The following is a 22,156-nucleotide window of genomic DNA, read 5'->3' as shown; positions in this document are numbered from 1 at the left end:
ATTAATAATAAATGATATATAACCTATATCAGATTACCTGCTGTCTAGGGGAGGAGGGAGGGAGGGGACGGAGAGAGAAAAATCTGAAATTAGAAAGCTTGTATAAACAAAAGTTGAGAACTATCTTTACATGTAATGTCGGGAAAATTTTTAAGTCTGACGGAAGAACAAAAACAACAAAGTTTCCAGGCTGAAGCAAATAGGTTTATTGAGAGAGGGTTAGTCCCCCAACAAATCCAATTGGTTTATTGAGAGGGTTTTAGCCTCCCAATAAATCCGGTCATCCAGGCATTGGGCCTGAAAGACCCAGAATTACAAAATTCCTAGGTTTATATACCCTTCCAAAGTTACACTTGTACAGTATTATATCATTAGTTGTACTTCTAAAATTAAAACATATTCTTAGGAAATATGAGGAACTACCTAAATGACTATAAATGACAGCATTATGATAACAATAGGGTGGGTCATTGTCAGGCCACTGGTCAGCAACGTGAACTCTTTATAGAAAAGTATGTCACTCGTGATTATTAAAATATAGCATTGCTGACTACTAGATCTTGTGATATTACCTAAAGCTTGACATTGGAAAATTAGGAAATATGAGAAAAGACTTAACCTTTTGACCTTGTGTAATCTATATTAAATAGAATAAATCACAATTTTTTAGTTAATATATTGATTATTATCTTAAATCACTTATAGCTATGGTAAATTTCTTATAACTAAAGGATGAGGAAAATCTCACATTATCAGGAAAAAAATAAAATACTTTATTAAAAAAATTAAATTTAATTTAATTTAAAAATAATAATAAATGATTACTAGCCAAATGGGAACATTAGTCATTAATATATAAATATCCATTAATATTATAAGTAGCAACTCATCCTAGTCATAAATAATTCAAAAAACACAGTACCTGTTTCCAGAGGAGATGAACAAAGTTATCCTTGTATCCCTATCTTCTGATTTATGATGTTGAGATTTAATACAACAGAATATAATTAATAAGAACATTTGTATGACCAGATATTTTCTGCAAATGACAAGGAAAGAAACTCAAATTCTTAGTGTACATTACGAGCTCATTATATATTCATTCTAATCTCAGATACTATCTACATTTATAATGAAAATTCATTTTTAAAAGTTTGGCCCTTAGGAAGATTGCCAATCATCAAAACAACATGAATTTACGCTCACCGTGTCAGATTTGCAAAGTGAGATACTATAACATCTCTTTTAGAACTACTTCCTCAAATGTTGAAACAAAAAGTATTCGCTTTTTGTTTCATTATACTTAACCAGGATGCCCTATTCTCAGAGTTGTGCACTTAAAAATATATAAAACGCAGGATCTTAGTGGGCAAGTATTTCCAGTCTTTATTATAGTTTGTCCCAAATCATATCTTACTCAAATTCTGTTTCCCACTATACTACTATTTCTTCTAATGGAAAGATAGAAAATGTTAAAGATAAGGTAAGTGTAAAGAACCACAAAGCATGACTAGCAAACAAGATAAACTGAAGATATTAATACAAAGAGATAAACTGAATAGTAGAGATAACTCAAAAACTTGATAGAGACTCATGACTCAACTATGGCACTGAATAGGCATAACCTATCCCAAAGGAATAGAACAAATAAAATGTATGTTATATTAAGAAGATATACTTATGTCTGAAAATTCAGAAAATTGAGGGAAGAAGCAGAACAGTAGAAATCTAGGCAAATATCGATGAAGGCAGAAAAATAAGCAAGATTTTCATTATAGTATAGATCATCTGGATAAAACAAGAAAATAGATGGAGAGTTGAGGATACAGATAACAAATCTGGCAAAGATGCATAAGAGGGAAAAGGAGCTGCATTCCCCAATGAAACTATATTATTTGTCAATTGTTTGGACAAATGGCGACACAGTGGGTAGAGCACTGGACCTGAAATCAAGAATTCAAATCCAACCATATACACTTACTAGCTGTGTGACCCTGGGCAAATAATTTAATTTAATTTAATAATTTAATCTCTGATAACATGTTTCCTCATATGAAAAAAGGGGATAATAATAGTACTGTTAGAAATAAATATTAATTGATATCTTAGTGAAGCTCTGTACTCCCCCATTCTTTCTAAGTCCTTCAGGTCTTTTTTTTTTTTTTCTGAAGGACTTTACTGATAAGATTTAGACTAACTGTCCTGCACTAGACCACACTCAAGTGGAAGCTATTATGTCAGCTTGGGTGGGGTCTACATTCTATCTCTGATGTTTCTTGATCAAGATTTGAGTGAACTAAGGCAAATATCCCAAGACCTCATTTTCATATAATCCTACCTAGTGTCTGGATATGGTAGATAAGTTGTAAGTCAACCACCATTTTAGTCTTTGCTTTGAGAGAGATGGCTATTGAACAACCTTTTATTAAGAACCTGCCTGCCTTATTAACAAAAAAAGATTAAATTACCCAGCAACTATGTCTCTCATATTTTTAATCATGAGAGTATCAATCTCCTAGGGTTGTTGTGAGGATAAAATGACATAATTGTGAAATGCTTAACCTGGCACATAGCAGGTGTTATATAAAGGCTAGCTATTTTATTGTTAATGTAAAAATAATAGGTAATAATTCCTTTTATTAATTACTATGTAGTATCACCTAGGGGGCCTACCTACAGGGGCTTTTAGGTCATATGAAGCTAGATTCACCCTAGGGCCTATGACTCCTTTGGAGACAAGTTTTTATTGCTTGTTAATATCACTAACCCAGAGCAAACTCCAGGAAAATATCTAAAATATAGCTAAGAAATTATTCATGTCTAGGTTCTACCCATAACTGAGCAAGAGGTTCCTCTCCCACAAAGATGCCAAATGTAGGACAGCTTCAAAGAATATGTGTAAGAAGAAAATGACTCACAGGTACTTATAAACACATATAGAAACAGATACCCCTCAAATAGTACATTGTACTCACCTTAGAAGACAAATTTCTTTCATGGGACTGTTGAACAGATATTTATCTTTCTTCTGTGAACTGCACTGTCTGATCAACTACTGTAGAAATATTTTGATTTACTAGCCTAATTTGAGGGGACTAATTTGGCTGGAGGACTAATTTGGGACTTTTGAATGACTGGCTATCTTACTGCTATTAACTTAGTATGGGCCGTTTATAAAGTTCCATCACACTGCTCCACTCCCAAAATTGATAAGCAAAAGACTAAGAAGCCTCTTAACTAAATAATCAAAGCAGAGTTTATTTATGAGATACTATTTAAAATTAAGAATACAGGGAAATAAAATATACAACCTGACTGTGTTTGGGTGTCTCTTTCTACCTGCTGGCCTGGAACTATTTTAATACAATAAGGGCCTTAGCTGCGTCTTGCCTTGGGGTATGTTCCACTTTTTCCCTGCTCAGCTACTTTCTTCTAACTTTCCTCTTAATCTTCTGGCCTCCTTCCAGCGTCTCTAGTCTCTGTTCTATAAAATGCTGAAATAGTGTGTGTCTCAAATGGCCTCTGACAACTGAAGCCCAACTCCTGGCCTTCTCATGGTGGAACTGTTTCTACTTACAAGAGAAGGGGTGAAGGTGAGTCACTGGCATCTTAAAACCAATCCCTTCAGGTAGGTGGGGCTCGTTAGCCTTGGTAGGCAACCCACCTAGGGGAAGGAACCCTGATTTTAAACCTCTGCTACCTTGTGGCTATACCCATATATGGGAAAGGCTTCGGGAGTTAACCCCGAGGAAAATCAGGAGTCAGAATCCCTTAGGCAGTTGGATGTTGGACATCACATCCCTCTGGCAACTCCTGCAGTGGCACTGGTGCCAAACTGTATTGGCTCTGCCTCTCCTTTGGATCCACCAATGTCGCAGAGAGGGAAAACCTGCTGCATGGGCAACAACTTGTTTTCCATATGGATCTGCCCAGGCCAGAGCCCTGGAGAGGATACTCCAGCTACTCCTCATGGGGTAGATACAACCATGGGATGCTGCAGTTACCGGTTATAAGTCACTCAGGAGCTGCGGCTCCCACAAAGGACTGCATAGCCACACTGTGGCCTGTGGCTCTTCAAGGCGCTGATCCATGGTCGTCTATGACTGGTGGAGGCCTACTACTAGTCTCCATTCCCTCCTTGTAGGCCCTTTCTGTCTGTTCCTCTCCAACCTCTTAACCTTCCGGCCTCTCCCTTGCTCCTAGTCCTTTAGCCTTCCCTGCGTCTAACTTTCCTCTCCTTACTGCCACTGCTGAACCCCTGTGTTTCTCTCTCACCGACCTCTCCTTCCATTTTCTTACTGGTCCACTGTCCTTCTATTCTCTTAATCTTCTCTTTCTCCAACATGTACCCTGTGCTGACTGCTTCTGAGCTCTCTGCTGCCTCCTGTTCTGTCTATCTGTCTGCTCCATCAGTCTGCCCTCTGCCTCCTTTGCCACCCCTCTAATCTTGTCCATTCTTCTAATCTTGTCAGCCTCTCTTAATCTTGTCCACCGGCCTCTCTACTCTGTCTAACTCCCAGGTCTATATATATCTTTCTTTTCTCCACTCAAACCTCATGGCTTTTTTCACCCCCACAGACAGCAAGCTAATCAGCCAGCCAGGGCTGCGGCTGGGAGGGTGTGCTTCAAGCCACCCGTGCATACCACACACAGGGGTCCAGGGACCCGTGCCCCTGCTGTGCACCCAGGGACCTCTGCGCAGGCTATGCCAGAGGCCAGCCTGGATGAGCCAGGGATCTCTGGGATAGATCCGCTCAGGTCGGAGGAAGCTGGGGGATTTTCCCCCCAGCTGTCTGACCCGGCATCTCATATAGCGCATGGGCTTTTTTTGCTCAGCTGAAGCTATGGGGGAGGAGCACCAGCACCTCCCATAGAGAAGAGACCCTGAGGGCCTAAGGCTTTCTAATCTCAGCCCAAAGGTAGGGTCCTCAAATCAAAATAATGTCTCCTGTCCAACCATGGTATGCATACATTTTCCCAAATGCTGAGTAATCATTTTGGTAGTGATTTTCTCTCCTGAGAGGTATTCAATTAAGGAAATCCATGTCTTTTGGCTTCTGTTAAGTAAATTGTTTTCCTAATTACAACTAGAACTCCACTCTGGACTTCAAGAACTCTCAAATTTGATGACATATTAGAGAATCTAAGAGGGAGAAAGTATACATCCTTTGTATTGTTAGTCTCTGATATATAGTCAGAAAAGAAAACAGAAAGACAGAAGGTATATCTGGAAATAAATGTATTCCATGGGATTTATGGTTGTCCAGAATAAGCCTAGATCTATGTAGACCACTTGGAATGCTCCATTATAGATATGTGAGAGTGTGTGTGTGTGTGTGTGTGTGTGTGTGTGTGTGTGTGTGTGTGCGTGTGTGTTGAGGATATAGGAGAGTTGGACTAGGATTCAGGAAATAATAATTTTATCTTTCAAAAACTGAAGTTTCAAAGCAGAGGAGCCATCCTGGATCTGATCATCACCAGTGAGGAGGCACTGGTAGATGGGCTGGAAATGATGGGAATTTTAGTAGTAAGTTACCACTTCACCCACAAATTTGAGATACAGTTGTTCAAAGCAAAGAGTGACAGCTACCTTTGATTTGAGGCTAGCAAATATTAAGAGTCAGAGGAAAGATAGAATGAATATGATGAAGATCAGAGAGGTAAAGCTTGAAAGGATAATAGAGCTCACCAATTCCAAATATCTCATTTTATAGGTGACATAAAAAACAAAACACTTAAGTCCATTAAAGTTAAATAGCATATCCATTGTCATATAGCTATTAAGCATCTGAGGTGGGAATCTTTTCTTCTCATATCCACCATCCCATCCACTATACTATTTCCCCCATAGTAGAGTAAAGGAATATTGTCTGTAGAGATTAATGTGCATGGATGGAGGATAGCATAGAAAGAGAGACAGAAGGATAAACAGAAGAAAAGAGAGGGAAATGTGAAATTAGTAATAATAATTATGAATATGAATAGGATGAATTCTTTCATAAAACAAAAACACATAAGAAAATGAATTAAAAACCAGAATCCAAAAATACATAGTTTATATGGAACTCACACCAGAGGGACACACATTAAGTTAAAAGAAGGGGTTGGAGCAAAATTAATTATATTTCAACTGAATTTTTTTGGGGGTGAGGCAATTGGGGTTAAGTGACTTGCCCAGGGTCACACAGCTAGTGTGCCACTTAGCTTTCCCCTCAACACAATTTTAAAAAGGATAGCAATCATAATCTCAAAGTAAAAGAAAAAAACCACAAACCTTATTTAAAAAGATAATCAGGGGAACTACCTATTGCTAAAAGTCACCACTGATAATAAAATATTAATACTAACTGTATACATCAAATGGTATAACATCCAAATTCTTAAATAAAAAGTTAAATGAGTTACAGGGGGGAATAGTAAAATTCTATTATTTGGGATCTCAACTTTCCTCTCTAAGAGCTAGATAAATCTAACCATAAGATAAGTAAGAGAGAAGTTAAAATGACTTCAATAGAATTACAGAAAAGTTAAATATGATAGACCTCTGGAGAAAGTTGAATGGGAATAGAAAGGAGTATACCTTTTTCTCAGCTGTTCTTGAAACCTTTAAAAAAATGAACATATATTAGCCATAATATAGCAGAAATATCAAATACACCTTTTAAGATGATGATGCAAAAACAATATTCAGTAAAGATCTATGAAAGCATAGATTAAAAATTAATTGGAAACTAAGTAATATAATCCTAAAGAATTAATGGGTAAAAGAACAAATCATTGAAACAGTACAATTTATTAAGGTTAATGACAGCAATGAAAAAAACACAAAAATTGTCAAATGCTGTCAAAGCAGTACTTAGGGAAATCTAGAGTTCTAAATGTTTACATTGATATAAGAAAGAACAACTAAATGAATTAGTCATGAAACTAAAAATAATAGAAAAAAGATCAAATTGAAAATCTCTAGTTGAATACCTAAATAGAAATTCTGAAAATCAAAGGAGATATTTATGAAATTGAAAGTATATATATATATATATATATATATATATATATATATATACTAATAAAACTAGCAGCTGGTTTTATCAGATGAATCAATAAAAATAGATAAAACAATGGTTTATTTGATTCTTAAAAGGAAAGAAAAACCATCAAATTAGCAGTATTGTTAACTGTTTCCTTCAATCCTATTCCCTTCCCATGATATTTACTCTATTACCTATCTTCCTTTACCCTAAACCTCCTCAAAAGTGTTTTGTTTCTGACTGCCTCCTCCTGGGCTCTGCCCTCCCTTCTTTCACGCCCCCCCACCCTTATCCCCTTCCCCCTCCTACTGTCCTTAAGGATTGGATAGATTACTCTACCTAATTGAGTGTGTATGTTATTCCCTCCTTGAGCCAATTCTGATGAGATTAAGGTCTTTGAGTTAATTCTGATGAGTGTAAGGCTTATTAACTTCTTCACTCCTCCCCCATCTCTCCCCCCACTCCATAAAACCTTTCCTGCTTCTTATGTGTGATATTTCACTCCATTCTACCTCTCCCCTTTCCCCTCCCCCAGTACATTCCACTCCCCCGTCAATTTTACCCTAAAGATTTCATAATGGGGCACCTAGGTTAACAGTAGACAAAGCATCCATCCTGGACCAGGAAGACCTGAGCCTAAATCCAGCCTCAGACACAAGACACTCAACAAACCCAGCTGGACCATCTCCGCAAAAAAAGATAAATAAAAAATAAATGCTTTGCAGATATCATTACTTCATAATCAATTACTACCTGTGCCATCTGTCTAAATTTATTCCTATCATCTGCCCTAAGATTCAGAAAACTCTTATGATTTAGACATATCATCTTCCCATGTAGGAATATAAATGACTTAACCTTTTAATATGTCTCATGATTTCTTTTTCCTTTAGCTTTTTATGCTTCTCTAGGGTCTTGTATTTGAAAGTCAAATTTTCTATTCACTTCAGGTCTTTTCATCAAGAATGCCTGAAAGGCCTCTTTTTAATGGAAGTCCCATTTTCCCCCAATAGATTATAATCAGTTTTGCTGGGTAGGTGATTTTGGGATGCAATCCCAATTCCTTTGCCCTATGAAATATCATATTCCATACCCTCTGATCCTTTGATGTAGAAGCTGCTGGATCCTCTGCTATCCTTAGTGTGGCTCCATAGTATATGAATTCCTTTTTTCTAGGTGCTGGCAATATTTTCTCCTTGACCTGGGAGCTCTAGAATTTGGCTATAATATTCCTGGGAGTTTTCCTTTTGGGATCTCTTTCAGGAGGTGATCAGTGGATTCTTTTAATTTCTATTTTACCTTCTGCTTCTAGAATATCAGGGCAATTATCCCTGACATTCTTTTGGAAGATGATGTCTAAACTCTTATTTTGATCATGGTTTTCAGGTAGTCCAACAATTACAAATTATCTCTCCTGGATCTATTTTCCAGGTCAGCTGTTTTTCCAAGGAGATATTTCATATTGCCCTCTGTTTTTTTTATTATTATTATTCATTTGGATTTGCTTTGTTGTGTCTTGGTTTCTCATAAAGTCACTAGTTTCCATTTGTTCAAATCTAATTCTTAGGCGATTATTTTCATCAGAGAACTTTTGTATCTCCTTTTCCCTTTGACTTTTCAAGCTGTTGACTTTTCTCATGCCTTTCCTGCACTACTCTCATTTCTCTTTCCATTTTTTCCTGTATCTCTCTTACTTTTTCTTCAAAGTCATTTTTGAGCACCTCTATGGCCTGAAACCAATTCATATTTTTCTTGGAAACTTTGGATGTAGGTACCCTGACATTGCTATCCTCTTTTGATGGTGCACCTTGATCTTCCTTGTTGCTAAAGAAACTTTCTATGGTTTTCAAGTTTCCCTGCTTGCTCATCTTGCCCTTCTTTTACTTGATGTTTAACTCCTTCTTACAGTGGGACCCTACTTCCAAGTTACACTGTTCCAAGCCTCAGAGGATCCCAGTTGTTTTGGTTTGAGGAAGGGCATGTTTTTTACTTGCCTGGCCTGCTCTCTAGTCCATAGATAATGTCAGGCCAACTTAATTCCCAAGTAATAAAAACTAATCCCTCACAGATTTAAGCTCCAAGGCTTCTTATTCTTAGTAGTCTGCAATATATATATATATATATATATATATATACATACATACATGAAAAGTTAAAAGGGGGAGTTTAATGCTTGTATATTCAATTTTAAATCTCATGCTAATTAACTAGGCAGCAAAACTTTGTGTGCTGTATTTGTTAGCTCTGATTAGCCTGTGCCCCTCCCCCACCTGGGCCTCCTGCTGCTCAAGATTTCTTCCTGGCTCCCTGCTGGGGTAGTACCACCAAATTCCTCCTTAGGTCCCATAGACACCCATGTATCCCACTCCCTCCCCACAGTCAACCATTCAGCCCTCTCACCAGACTATAAGCTTAGTTTCAGAAGATGATGATGCTGTAGCTGATTTAGAGGCTCAGGGTTAAGTTTCTCTGGTGCAGCCTGCCTGAGGCTAGATTCGTTTTTGTTGTGATCATGGGGATGGATTCTACTTCCAGCCCAGCACAGGATTCCCCTCCTGTTGAGCTTCTAAGCTGTCTTTGACTGGAAAATATTCTCAGACAATCTTTTTTGTGGGTTCTGCTGCTCCAGAGGTTGTCTTATGGCTGTGTTTGGAGATTTTTGGAATAAATTTGTCAGGAACTCTGAGCATTTAAAGCTTTTCCTCCATTATCTTGGCTCTGCCCCAAAGAAACTCTGTATGAAGATGAAATTAAAGTAATTACTGGAGTTATTTTACCTGCTAGTAAAATGAACACTCTTAATGAAATGAATAAATATTTATAAAAATAAAAAGAATTCTCAGATTAACATAAGGGGAAATAGAAAAATTAAATAACCCTATTTTAGAAAAAGAAATTGAAAAAACCATAAATGAAATCCCTAACAATTTTTTAAAATAATCTCCATGACCATGATTTTCAAGTACATTCATCCAAATATTTAAAGAACAACTAATTCTGACACTGTATGAACTATTTTTTTAAAAATCAGTAAAGTAGTCCTACCAAATTCCATTTATAACAAAATATGTTTTTGATATTCAAACCAGAGATGAGAAAGAAAAAAAGAGAAAAAAAACTATACTCTAAATGCCCTAGTAAAGTGAATGCAAATAGACAAAATACTAACTAGGATAATATAGCATTATACCACAAACATTATACAGAGTAGGTATGTTTTTGAAAATTAATTGCTATTGTTATATACACAAGTTTTGGGTAAGCATATTATTGTTTATTAATATTATACTATTAAAGGATTGACCATGTGTCTCCCTAACTCCTCATGATCTCAGACAACATGGTAGAGAAAGCAGGGAGAGAGCTTTAGCATGCCAGTTAGCTTGAGCAGGATAAAATCCCCCAAATACCCATGCTATCTCCCAGAGAGACAGCATGTGGTCTCATGGGGACCCAAAAGATCTAGTGAAAGAGACAGAGACCATGTGGTCTCAGAGAACCAAGAGAAGCTCACAAGATGCCCCCAAAGGCCCAGAAAAACCCTAAGATTTAGAAGACACCAAAAACTCCTTTGACATCTGTGAAAAAGATTTTTATCCTCTTTTGATAGATGTGGGTTATTATACATTGATCATAGCTAATTGCTTAGCATCATTCAATTCCATTTGTTGACATGACTTGAAGGTGGTCTATATTACAAAGAATTCTATAGATGACATCAGGGAAAAGAATACAAAAGACCTTTGTTCAAGTTGTTTAAGGCAAAGTCCATTATCTAGGTGTGGTTTAATTCCATCAGTCCTTCACTGATCTAGAGAAAAGAATTTATCTCCATTCTTTTTGTTTCCTTAGGTTTGTCTCAGAAGAGATTTGATGAAGTTCCTTAAGGAGAACTGGTCTTCCCAGAATGTGTATGTTGGTGGGGGTGTGCAGTGAAAAGGGACTGAGGAAGCGATATCTGGGTGTCCTCAAGAAATCCATTATTAAAAATGATTTTCTCACATAAGATATATACAAGGAATCCAGGGCTGGTTCAATATTAGGAAAATATCATTATTAATCAAATCAGTAACTTTTTAAAAATCATACTATTATCTCAATAGGTGAATAAAAAGCTTTTGAAAAAAATATAAGATTCATGCTATTAAAAACACCAGATAGCATAGGAATAAATAGAGTCTTTCTTAAAATGATATGTAATATCCATCTAAAACTATCGGTAAACATTATCTGTAATGGAATTAAAGTAGAAGCCTTTCCAGTAAGATAAGGGGTGAAGGAAGGATGTTTATCATAATAACTATTATTCAATATTATACTAGAAATGTTAGCTATGTAAATAAGACAAGAAAAATTGAAAAGAAGGAATAAGAATAGGTAATTAGGAATTAGTTGTCACTCTTTACAGGTGACTTGATGTTAAACATGGAGAAATCTAGAAAAACAACTAAAAAATTAACTGAAACAATTAACTTTAGCAAACTTACTGGATTTAAAGTAAAGCCATATTAATTATTATCATTTCTATGGTTTACTAATAAAAAACAGCAGGGAGAGAAAGAAGGATAAATTCCTTTTTAAATAACCCAAACAATATAAAATCCTTGGGAGTCTACCGGCCACAACAAACACAGGCACAATATGAACACAATTACAAAACAGTTGTCACATAAATAAAGACAGATCTAAACAATTGGAGAAATATTAATGATTCATGGGAAGGATGACCAATATAATAGAAATGAAAATTCTACCTAAATTAATTTACTTATTAAATGCCATACCAATGAAATTACCAAAGAATCATTACATGGATTCACAAAATCATCATCAATCATCATCATCTTGAAGAAATGTCAAGACTGTGAAGGGAATCACTTTTTTAAAAGTGTGAAGGAGGCACCCATGCTGTACCATATATTAAACTATATTTCACCATGATGATCATGAGCACAATCTGATGTAGGCTAAGAAATAGAGCAGTGGATCAGGGGAATAGACTCAGTACACGATACACAGTAGTAAATGACCATAGTAATTTTGTTCAGTTGTTTCAGTCACGTATGACTCTTTGTGACCCCATTTGGGGCTTTCTTGACAAAAAATACTAGAGTAGTTTTCTATTTCCTTCTCAAGCTCATTTATAAATGAGTAAACTGAAACAAATAGAGGAAAGGGATTTGCCCAGGGTCAAACTAGCAAATATCCAAATCTGAATTTGAACTTAGGTCTTCCTGACTACAGTCCCAGTGCTCTACCTACTGGGACACCTAACTGCTATAGTTGATGACATTAGACTGGAGCAGAGCTACAATTTGCCTTGTATTGAATACTACATATCTTTGAATATGGTCCAAGTTCACATTAGCTTCTTTGGTTCTTATCTCCCCCTGTTGATTTATATTGATTCTACAACCTTTTTAGCCTGCACATCATTTTCAGATAATCTGCTTTTTAGCCACACCTTCCTACATCAAAATTTCATTATGATATTGTTGTTTTTTTAATGTATGGCAAATACTTTTTTTAATCACATTTTTAATTTCCTCAGTGCAAGAACCATTCATGAGGCAACTCTTTACCATTTCGCCTCAATGACTTTCTGCAACTATGTAGTCTTATAGAGGTTACTAACAATTTAAATGACTTGTTAAGGGTCACACAAAAGCAAACCTTGGATCCAGAACTTGTTTATTCTGAGTTCAACTATCTATCACTAGACTAGGCTAAATCTCTTTTTATATATGTGTGTGTATATATGTGTATATGTGTATATATATACATATACACATATATGTGTGTACACACACACACATATATATGTGTATATATATATAATATCCAAGGTCACTCTGAAATACAAAGGATACAAGTGACAACTTTTTTCTACATTAATGTTAATATTCTTTCCCAGAGAGTGTTTGATGTTATAAAGTGAAAACATACCATATTCTTAAAGTAAACAACTAAAGCTTTGGGAAGAAAATAGAGTCATATGGTTTTATATTTTAAAAAATAAAGTCATCTATGATAATCTTAGGACACATTGGCAAAGTACAACTATGGGAAGGAGGAAGGTATAAAGAAAGTGAGTACTCACATCTGAAATAAGAGCCAGGGGTGTATCATAAGAGTGGCATTAATAGCCATACCATTTGCTGCAAAGAAGTATTCACAGCAACATGACTGAATAGACTAACATGAAATCAAGCTAGAAATCTAACATCAACATCAGAAAGCAATTGAAAAGTTCAAAGAATAACAAGCAGAGAGAACAGGTACAACAACGCCAATCAGCAATTCATAGGAATATAGGAACAGTGGAACAATTACTTACATCATGCCAGAGTGGGAGTCCTTCAAAGTAATTTAGGAAAACACTATCTTTTTAGTTATTCAAATAATTCACTTTTTGGGTACACAGTGATATCTCTAGTTATGAACTACTTACATAGGGATCTTGAAAAATGGAGCTAAGAAAATTAAAAGTTGAATTATGGAATGGAATAAAAGTTGATTTGAAGTATTCTCTTCAGTTTAACCAGAAAAAACCCATAATGTCTTCCAATACTGATATTGTACATGACAGGTAGAAATCTTTGGTTATATGTTCTTCAAAATACTTTCCCATGCTGATTAATAAAAAGAATAATCAGATTATATTGGCAATGCTTTATGGTATAAAAATGTATGGTAACTGCATGAAGCTGAACAAATTATTGAACCTCTCTGAATGATGTCTTTATCTATAAAATGAAAATAATAGGACATACTCAAAGGGTTGGTATGAGGATATATTTATGTTACACATATTATCTTACATGGTAAAGTGGCATAATGGATAGAGAGATGGCCATGGAAGTGGGGAATGGTAAGTTCAAGTTATGGCTCTATGGTCCTGGGTAGATAATGTGGAATCTAAGCACTTTGGGAAGTTCCCTGAGACTATGAATTTACAACCGAGTTCTGGCCTGCATTGGTAGAAGAAGTGCCTCACTAGGTATCTCTAATGCCAATTATATTAAAAGTTCATTCCCTATATTTATCTTATGTGATCCTTACCCCAAACCTATGAATATATAATAATATTCATTTATATATATATATACTATAATAGTAATGTGATTATTATTCCAATTTTATAGATAAAATAATCAACACTCAAAGAGATATGATGATGTGTTCAGTTTAATGAATGTAGAAAATATCAGAAATTGAAACTGAACTCAGGTGGCTCCAAGTCCAGTGCTCTAACCATTGTCCTGTGAAATCTTTATATTGTGACTATCGCAATTGAATATAATTTATTTTCTGTTTTTATGTCCTCCACCAGCCATTTGCTCAAGAGCTTTTTCAGATACAGCAAAATTATGGTAGGAAGATTTTTCCTTTGCCTACTCTGACAAATTAGGTCCATTTCTCTGTTGCTACATCATTTAATCACATACCTCTTTGAGCAGTATTCAGGTTTCTAATCTGTACCCTTCATGTGCTCCATTAACTTTAGTCAGATAACATTATTTCTTTCTCTATATAAACTCCTATTTCTTGCCTTTAGATTGTCAAAACTCTTAATTTGTCCCTTGGTTACTTAATCCTATGTGTCCCTTCAAACATTCCAGTATTATTGCCTATTATTTCCCTTTACACATTCTCCATTCAAGGCAAACTGGTCTTATGACTGTCCCCCAGTACTTGGCATGGTGCCTGGCAAATAGTAGATGCCTAATAAATATGTGTTGACTTGATAACTTGAAATGCCATCTTCCAGCTCCTTGCCTTGGCACAAGTGGTCAGTTCTCCTGTCAACGGCTAGAATGCATTGTCTTCTTCTTCTACATCTGACAAAATCTTTAGAATCCTTAAAAGGGACACCAAGTTAGTAGCTCCTACACAGGCCATTCTGATCCACCCCCTCCCCCAGGTATTCCTTTTCCCTTCCTCTTGTACCTGCTTTGTATTATTTATATAATTCTTATTTCAATTTCATTCTTTCCCCTGGAATTTAGCTCCCTGTAGATAAGAGCTATATATTTTTTCTTTAATTTCTATTCATCAATATATAGCAAATCTTTGTGAATATGGTAAGCACTTAATTTATGTTTGTTGAATTGAATTATCTACTAACAATATAAAAAGGATTGCTAATTAACAAACAAAATGACCCTCCTATCAACCTGCCTGGAATTTGAATTAGAAGAAATGGGTTGCATAATTCCAATTCATTTGATTGTTAACTCTATGAAGACAGGGACTATCTTTTGCCTTTTATTATATTACCATCGATTAACCAAGAGGCTATCATACATAAAGTGCTTAATAAATGTTTATTGATTGTCTTATCAATGTGAATTTGGACATATGATGATACCTTTGCCAAATGTTTTGTCATCTGTAAAGTTGGAATAATAATACCTCCAAGTCTTACCTTATAAGTATTGTTAAAACCTAATGAAATAAAGGGTGTGAAAACTATTTAAAGAAGTCAATCAATAAACTTCAATTAAGTACCTACAACATGCCAGACATGTGTTAAGTGCTGGGGATACAATGAAAGGTTAACAATAGTTCCTGTTCACACATCAGCTCTCAGTTTAATGGGGGAGACAACATGGGAACAACTATGTATGATGAAGCTTTGTGGAGGATAAATTTGAAATAATCAATATAGGGAAAGTGCAACAATTAAGGGAAATTGACAAAAGCCTCCTATATAAGGTGGGATTTTAGCTGGAACATCAGGGAAACCAGGAAAGAAGAGATGATGAGGAGAGCTTTCCAAGTGTGGGGTTATTATTTGAAATACTCTTTGAATGATTTGTAATACTAGAAGGAAACAGACAAACCAAAATAAAATTTAATTAAAAAAAATATTTCCCTTTATATTTTGTTGTTGTTGTTTTGTCAGTTATTTATGTCAAACTTTTTATGACTACATTTGTGGTTTCCATGGCAAAAATAGTAAAAATATAGAGGCCGCTAGGTGGTGCAGTGGATAGAGCACTGGCCCTGGAGTCAGGAGGACCGCAGTTCAAATCTGTCCTCAGACACTTAACACTTACTAGCTGTGTGACCCTGGGCAAGTCACTTAACCCCAATTGCCTCTTTAAAAAGAGTAAAAATATTGATTTCAGAATCATTAAATGATCATGAATCCCTGTTGATCCAACAACCTTTGAAATTCAGTGTCATAAGTATTTCTATTTTACACATGAAGAAACCAAAACTGAGAAAAATTAAGTGATTCACCTAGGGTCATACAGCTAGTAACTGTTTGAGGCTAGATTTGAACTCAGGTCTTCTTGACTCCAATGCCAGCATTCTACTCATGTTTTTTTTTTTTTTTAATTAACACCTCTTGATAGTTTATGTTGTGTTATAGAGAAATATATTATCAATTTAATTTTGTTCTGGTACTGGTTGTACTAGATTGCCTCTGAGTTTTCTTTTATTTCTAAGCATTCATTCTTGGACTCTTAAATCTGTATCACCATCCATTAATTCTTTCAACTCTGATCTCTGTACCAATCTATTATCTCCAAATACTTGGTGAATATTTAATCTAGCAATTGATTCATCTCCCTCTTCATAACATGTTATAATTTACAGATGTGCTTCATAAAATGTGTCAATGAGAAACGACTATAATTTTTCAAATGTGATAAAAGCAAACAAAAGACTTATATGGATTCAATTACATGTTTCACCTTAAAGAAATAAAGAGTACCTTAAGCTGGAAGAATATTCAGTATTCATGCATGGGCCATGGCAATATATTAAAAAAGACTGTATAACCAAAGTTACTTTCAACTTTTAATAGTATAACATTCAAATTAAAAAGGGGATGCTTTATATAACTTGATAAAATAATGACAAAATTAATTTGGAAAAACAATAAATTTAGAATATCAAGAGAAATTATGCATAAAGATGAAAAGAGAACAGCACTTTTCAACCCCAAACTAGATTATAAAACAGCGGTCATCAAAACCATCTGTACTAGGTAAATATTAGTGAATTGATCAATGAGCTAGATGAGGGAGAATAACAAGTAATGTAATACAACAATCCAATGTTTGATACAGTGAAAATATCAATTACATAGGAAAGAACTATTTTATAAAAGGTTCTGGCAAAATAGGCGAGCAATCTGGATGAAATTAGGCCTAGACCAGCATCTTAAACTTTATTCTATAATACATTCTAAATGGACATATAACCTTAATATATTAAAGATAATAGTATTAAAAAATTCAGACAAGCAGATCATGTACCCTTCAAATCTATGGGTAGGAGAAGCTTTCTTAAGCCAAGGTTAGAGGAAATTACCCAAAATTAAAATAATTTTGGTTACATGAAACTGAAAAGCTTCTGCACAAGCAAAATTAATACATCTAAAATAAGGGAAATGGTTAAATGAGGAAAGTGTATGAAAATTATTTAATAACATGTTGATATTTACAATGTATAAACAGTTAATATTAACATATGAATGTATGTATGCATGCATGTATGTATGTATGATAGGCATTCATCAAGGATGTGAACAAACATCTCTCAAAAGAATAGCAAAGTATGAACAATCATATAAAATAATATTCTAAATCAATAATAATGAGATAAATTCAACTTAAATCAATTATAAGATTTCACCTCACACTAAAAATTAGCAAAGATGAAAAAAAGGAAATATTAATGGCAGAAGGTATGTAGGATGAGAGACACACTAACAAATGGTGGCACTATGAAATATTACAACCATTTTGGAAAGTAATTTGGAACTATGAAATAAAGTAACTGAAATTTACATATCCTTTGAATTAGATACTCCATCACTGTATTTATACCCCAAGGAAGCCACTGGTAAAAAGGAATAAATATATATATATATATATATTTATATTTATATATATTCCCTTATATACCCCAACAGTAAGTGTGTGTGTATGTATGTATATATGTGTGTGTGTATATATATATATATATATATATATATATATATATATATATATATATATATATATATATATATATATATATATATATATATATCCCAAAATGCTTATAGGAGCACTTTTTTGCGTGTGTGGTAACAAAGAAACAGAAACAGAGTAGATGCCCAGTAGTTGAGGAATAACTAAACAGACTGTGGCATATAAATGCAATGGAATATTACTTTTCATTAAGAAATTATGTTTTTGATGAATCCAGAGAAGTATCAAAAGGTATATATGAACTGATGCAGAATGAAACAGAGCCAATAAAATAATATATGTAACAACTATAACAATGTTTAGCATTTCCCAGATTTACAATTCTAGTACAAAAGAAAAATGAGGTTATTTTGACAGAACATGTTTCAGAGATGTCAGAATAATAGAAACATCAGGATAGTGTATTACCACAAACAGGTATGTACACATAAGACAAGGTTTGAGAATTTCAATAAGAAAATATCAACACCATCATATATTAAGAAATTTATAAAAAAAAATATTGAGTCTGAAAGAACTGGGCATTTCCACTTTGTTTCTATGTATCTAGCCATTGATCCCCTAGCAGAGGTATACCTGGAGCATTAATAGATGTTTCATAAAATATTTGTTGGTGATACAAAATGAAGTGAGAAAAATAAGGAAAACATTTTATATGATAACAACATAATAAAAACAAATAACTTTGAAGGACTTAGGAACCTGATTGCACAATGCTACCCACCTCCTGAGAGAGAGGTGATGAACTTAGAGTTGAAAATGAGACATTAGTTTTAGACATTGTCATGTGGAAATTTGTTTTGACAAATTCTACATATGTGTCACCTGGGTTTTGTTTTGCTCTGTTTAAAAGTGGGGACAGGAGGGACATAAAATAGATCTGTGTTATTGTGAAGGAAGTTAATTTAAAAATTAAATGCTTATTGATTAATGTATTGCTTGATTTAGTGTTTGTATGTCTCCTCTGGCTAACTCCGTTTGGTTCTATGAGTATATGATTGTGCAGCACCAAAGTATGGAGATGGGTAACACAAGAGAAAAACCTGAGCAAAGTCAAGTTATTTCTCAGAATTACCTTGATAACCAATTTGTGGAATATCATGGCCATGGCCTAATAAGTGAATGCCTGCTAGTAATGACCATTAGGCTTTCTGTCCCTAAAACTGTTCTCTAAGTCTTCCTCACTTAGTATGACCTGCAACACTTTGTTCTCCACTGGCATTGCCCTCATGAATCCAAGGTCATTATCTATGCCATTAGAGGGAACTGGATTTTTTTATTTTAAATTTTCTGTCCAAGCTCACGGTTGCATACTCGGAGGTGCAAGCTCTAATAGGTCAATTTTTGCCTGATCTTGTCAAGCCTTTTCCCAAACATCTCTAAACTATGCTGCCCAAGTCCTGGTTGTAGTTCTTATTCTCTTCACACCAGAACCTTGGACTCTGCCTTTGGAAAATGAGGATCTTATAGTGGAGTTTTCATCAAGTCGATAAGTATTCATTTATTAGTTATTCACTATGTGCCAGGCACTATGATTTCACTTTATTTTCTCTGGAACCAGGCCTCCAAGTCATGTTCCACCATATCCACACCATTTTGTGGCCCCTTTTCTAGGCTCCCTTCATATATTATATCCCCGCGTTAGAATTTAAGCTTCTCTATACATATATAACGTATGATAAATTGCTTTACCTTATCAATGAGGGGGAAGAGGAGGGAGATAATTTGAAACTCAAAATTTGAAAAAAGAATGTTAATTTTTATATATAATTGTGAAAATATTAAATTATATAAAAAATTAAGCTCCTTGAGAATGGAATCTGTCTTTTTTGCTTTCATTTGTGTTCCCACCACTTCATATAGTGTCTTTCACATAGACACTTAGTAAGTGCATTTTCCATCTGTCTATATCTATCTATCTATCTGTCTTTCTTTCTTTCTTTATAATCTATTTATGCATTTTATTGATTAAGATTATTTGAAATAGGTTTTAAGAAATCAACCCCTCACACACATAGAGATATTAATGTCCCCAGTGACTTTCTGAATTTCTATGTCATGGGACAATAAACTAAAATTTGATCATTTCTTGTCACAATCATTTATATAAATTTCTCAGTGTACATGGTCCTTCATTACTGTTAACATAGAGATGTAATCAGACTTTCCAAGGTAGCTTATAGTCCAGTTACTAAAATCAATATGAAGCAGTGATGGGCATGATTTTATTCATTTCTTTACAGACATCTTTCCTTTCCAGATCTGGTACTTAATGAAAGTTACACATTAAATTCCTAAAAAGAAGCCTTAGAAAATATATTTCTTAGATCTAAACAAGTTTGACATCTGTTATAATTTTATTTCTCGGTTATAATTTCTAGACTGGAAAGGAAGAGGCTAAAAGAAGTATGAGATTTCAGAAAAGGGGTTAAGAGGATATGTGAAGTAAGTTGTAGAATTTATCCCACTGAAAAAGAAATGGAATGTAAGTCAAGCTCTCAGCAAATGAACTAGAAATTTAGACTCTGTGGAACTTTAAATGTAGTGGGAAATGGGCTGTAGTGAGTAAGTATCAAAAACACTTACTATGAGTCAGTGTCTGAGAGACAACCCCCCTACCCCCCCCACCGAAATGAAATGTGTAGGAAATATAAGCAATGAATGAAATCTTGCAGGATCCATGTAGGCTTATCTATTCCTTTGTTCAGGTACAAATGCACATGTACACATATTGATACTTACATGTATGTATACATGATATTCTTACACAAATATGTATACAGATATGTATATGTGTGCATGTGTACATATGTATTGTGTATTTATACACACATGCATAAATATAGTACAGTGACCATTTTTCTGGTCACTTTTTAAGAATGAACTTTTGGAAGTGCAACTTCAGAAGCCAAGTGCATAGTTTCTCATTTCGATATATGCCTGTCAATCTTAGAGGATTAGAACAAAATGAGAAAGACTGGTCTATTCTTTCCTAATAGAGAAGTCTCAAATATACAAATGTAAAAATGAAAATGAACCCTGCTGTCTTTAGAAGGAAGGAGAGTTTTAAAAATTTTAACAAGATAGCTCTTTAAAATTATATTGTTCAGAAAATAATTGAGTTTACTTTGCCATGAAGCAAATAATCAGTGATAAAAAATTTTCAGATGCCCAATAAGTATATTTGATATTGTACATATCTGAAATATTATGAAACTATTATATATATTTTATATATTATATATATATATGTAACATCTATGTTGACCTTTTATCTCTCTTTTCTAATTTATATAATTATCCATTAATTTTATTTGTTTATTTATACATATATAGTTTTACAGCAAGAACAAGGTATCACTTAAGACTTTCTCCTACTACCCTAAAATATGACTATTTTTCAGAATAGAAACATCATCGGAAATATATATACATTTTATATTTTTAGCCATTATGGAAAAACACTATAGGGTCTTAACGTAGACAGAATACTTTAAAACTTTGAGCTAAAATTATATTAAACAGTGTCTATTTATTGAATGTTTTCATTCTTATTACAGCATTTATTTTTAAAATGCTTTTCAGGAAGTACACTCATTTTTGAAAATAAACTTCTTATTACTAAAACATTTTTAAGCTTAGAAACATTTTTTGAATTATGAAATTATAAGAGGGACATTTGGTTTTCCTCAGTGTTCTTGGCTACATCCTGTGTGTGTGTGTGTGTGTGTGTGTGTATAATCCCTCCCAAGATAAAGTCAGAATCCAAGTGATTCACTTCAATTTGATATATTTTTTAACTTTTTCCCATGACTATGATGTGCAAAAAATAGTTGGAGAAATTTTTAACTCCACCCCCTCAAGTAACACAAATCATCTGTTCATTTTTAAAAATATGTAAAGAAGAAAACCCTACATAACAATTTGTTAAGTGTAGGTGTGTCTGTGTATGTGTGTGTCTTATGTGTGATTTGATAAGCTATATCTGTGGTAGGTTCAGAAACTAATGGCACGATGGCTTCCCACACAACAATATGGAAAACTACATTCACAGCAAGCAATCCTGATGGCTAAATTATGAAATTCACCTATTAATTATACAGCTATTTGAGGAAGAAGGAATCCTCAAGATGC

The sequence above is a fragment of the Dromiciops gliroides genome, chromosome 1, assembly GCF_019393635.1.
Source record: "Dromiciops gliroides isolate mDroGli1 chromosome 1, mDroGli1.pri, whole genome shotgun sequence".
In the NCBI taxonomy this organism is placed as follows: Eukaryota; Metazoa; Chordata; class Mammalia; order Microbiotheria; family Microbiotheriidae; genus Dromiciops; species Dromiciops gliroides.
Note: the sequence above shows the minus strand (reverse complement) of the source record.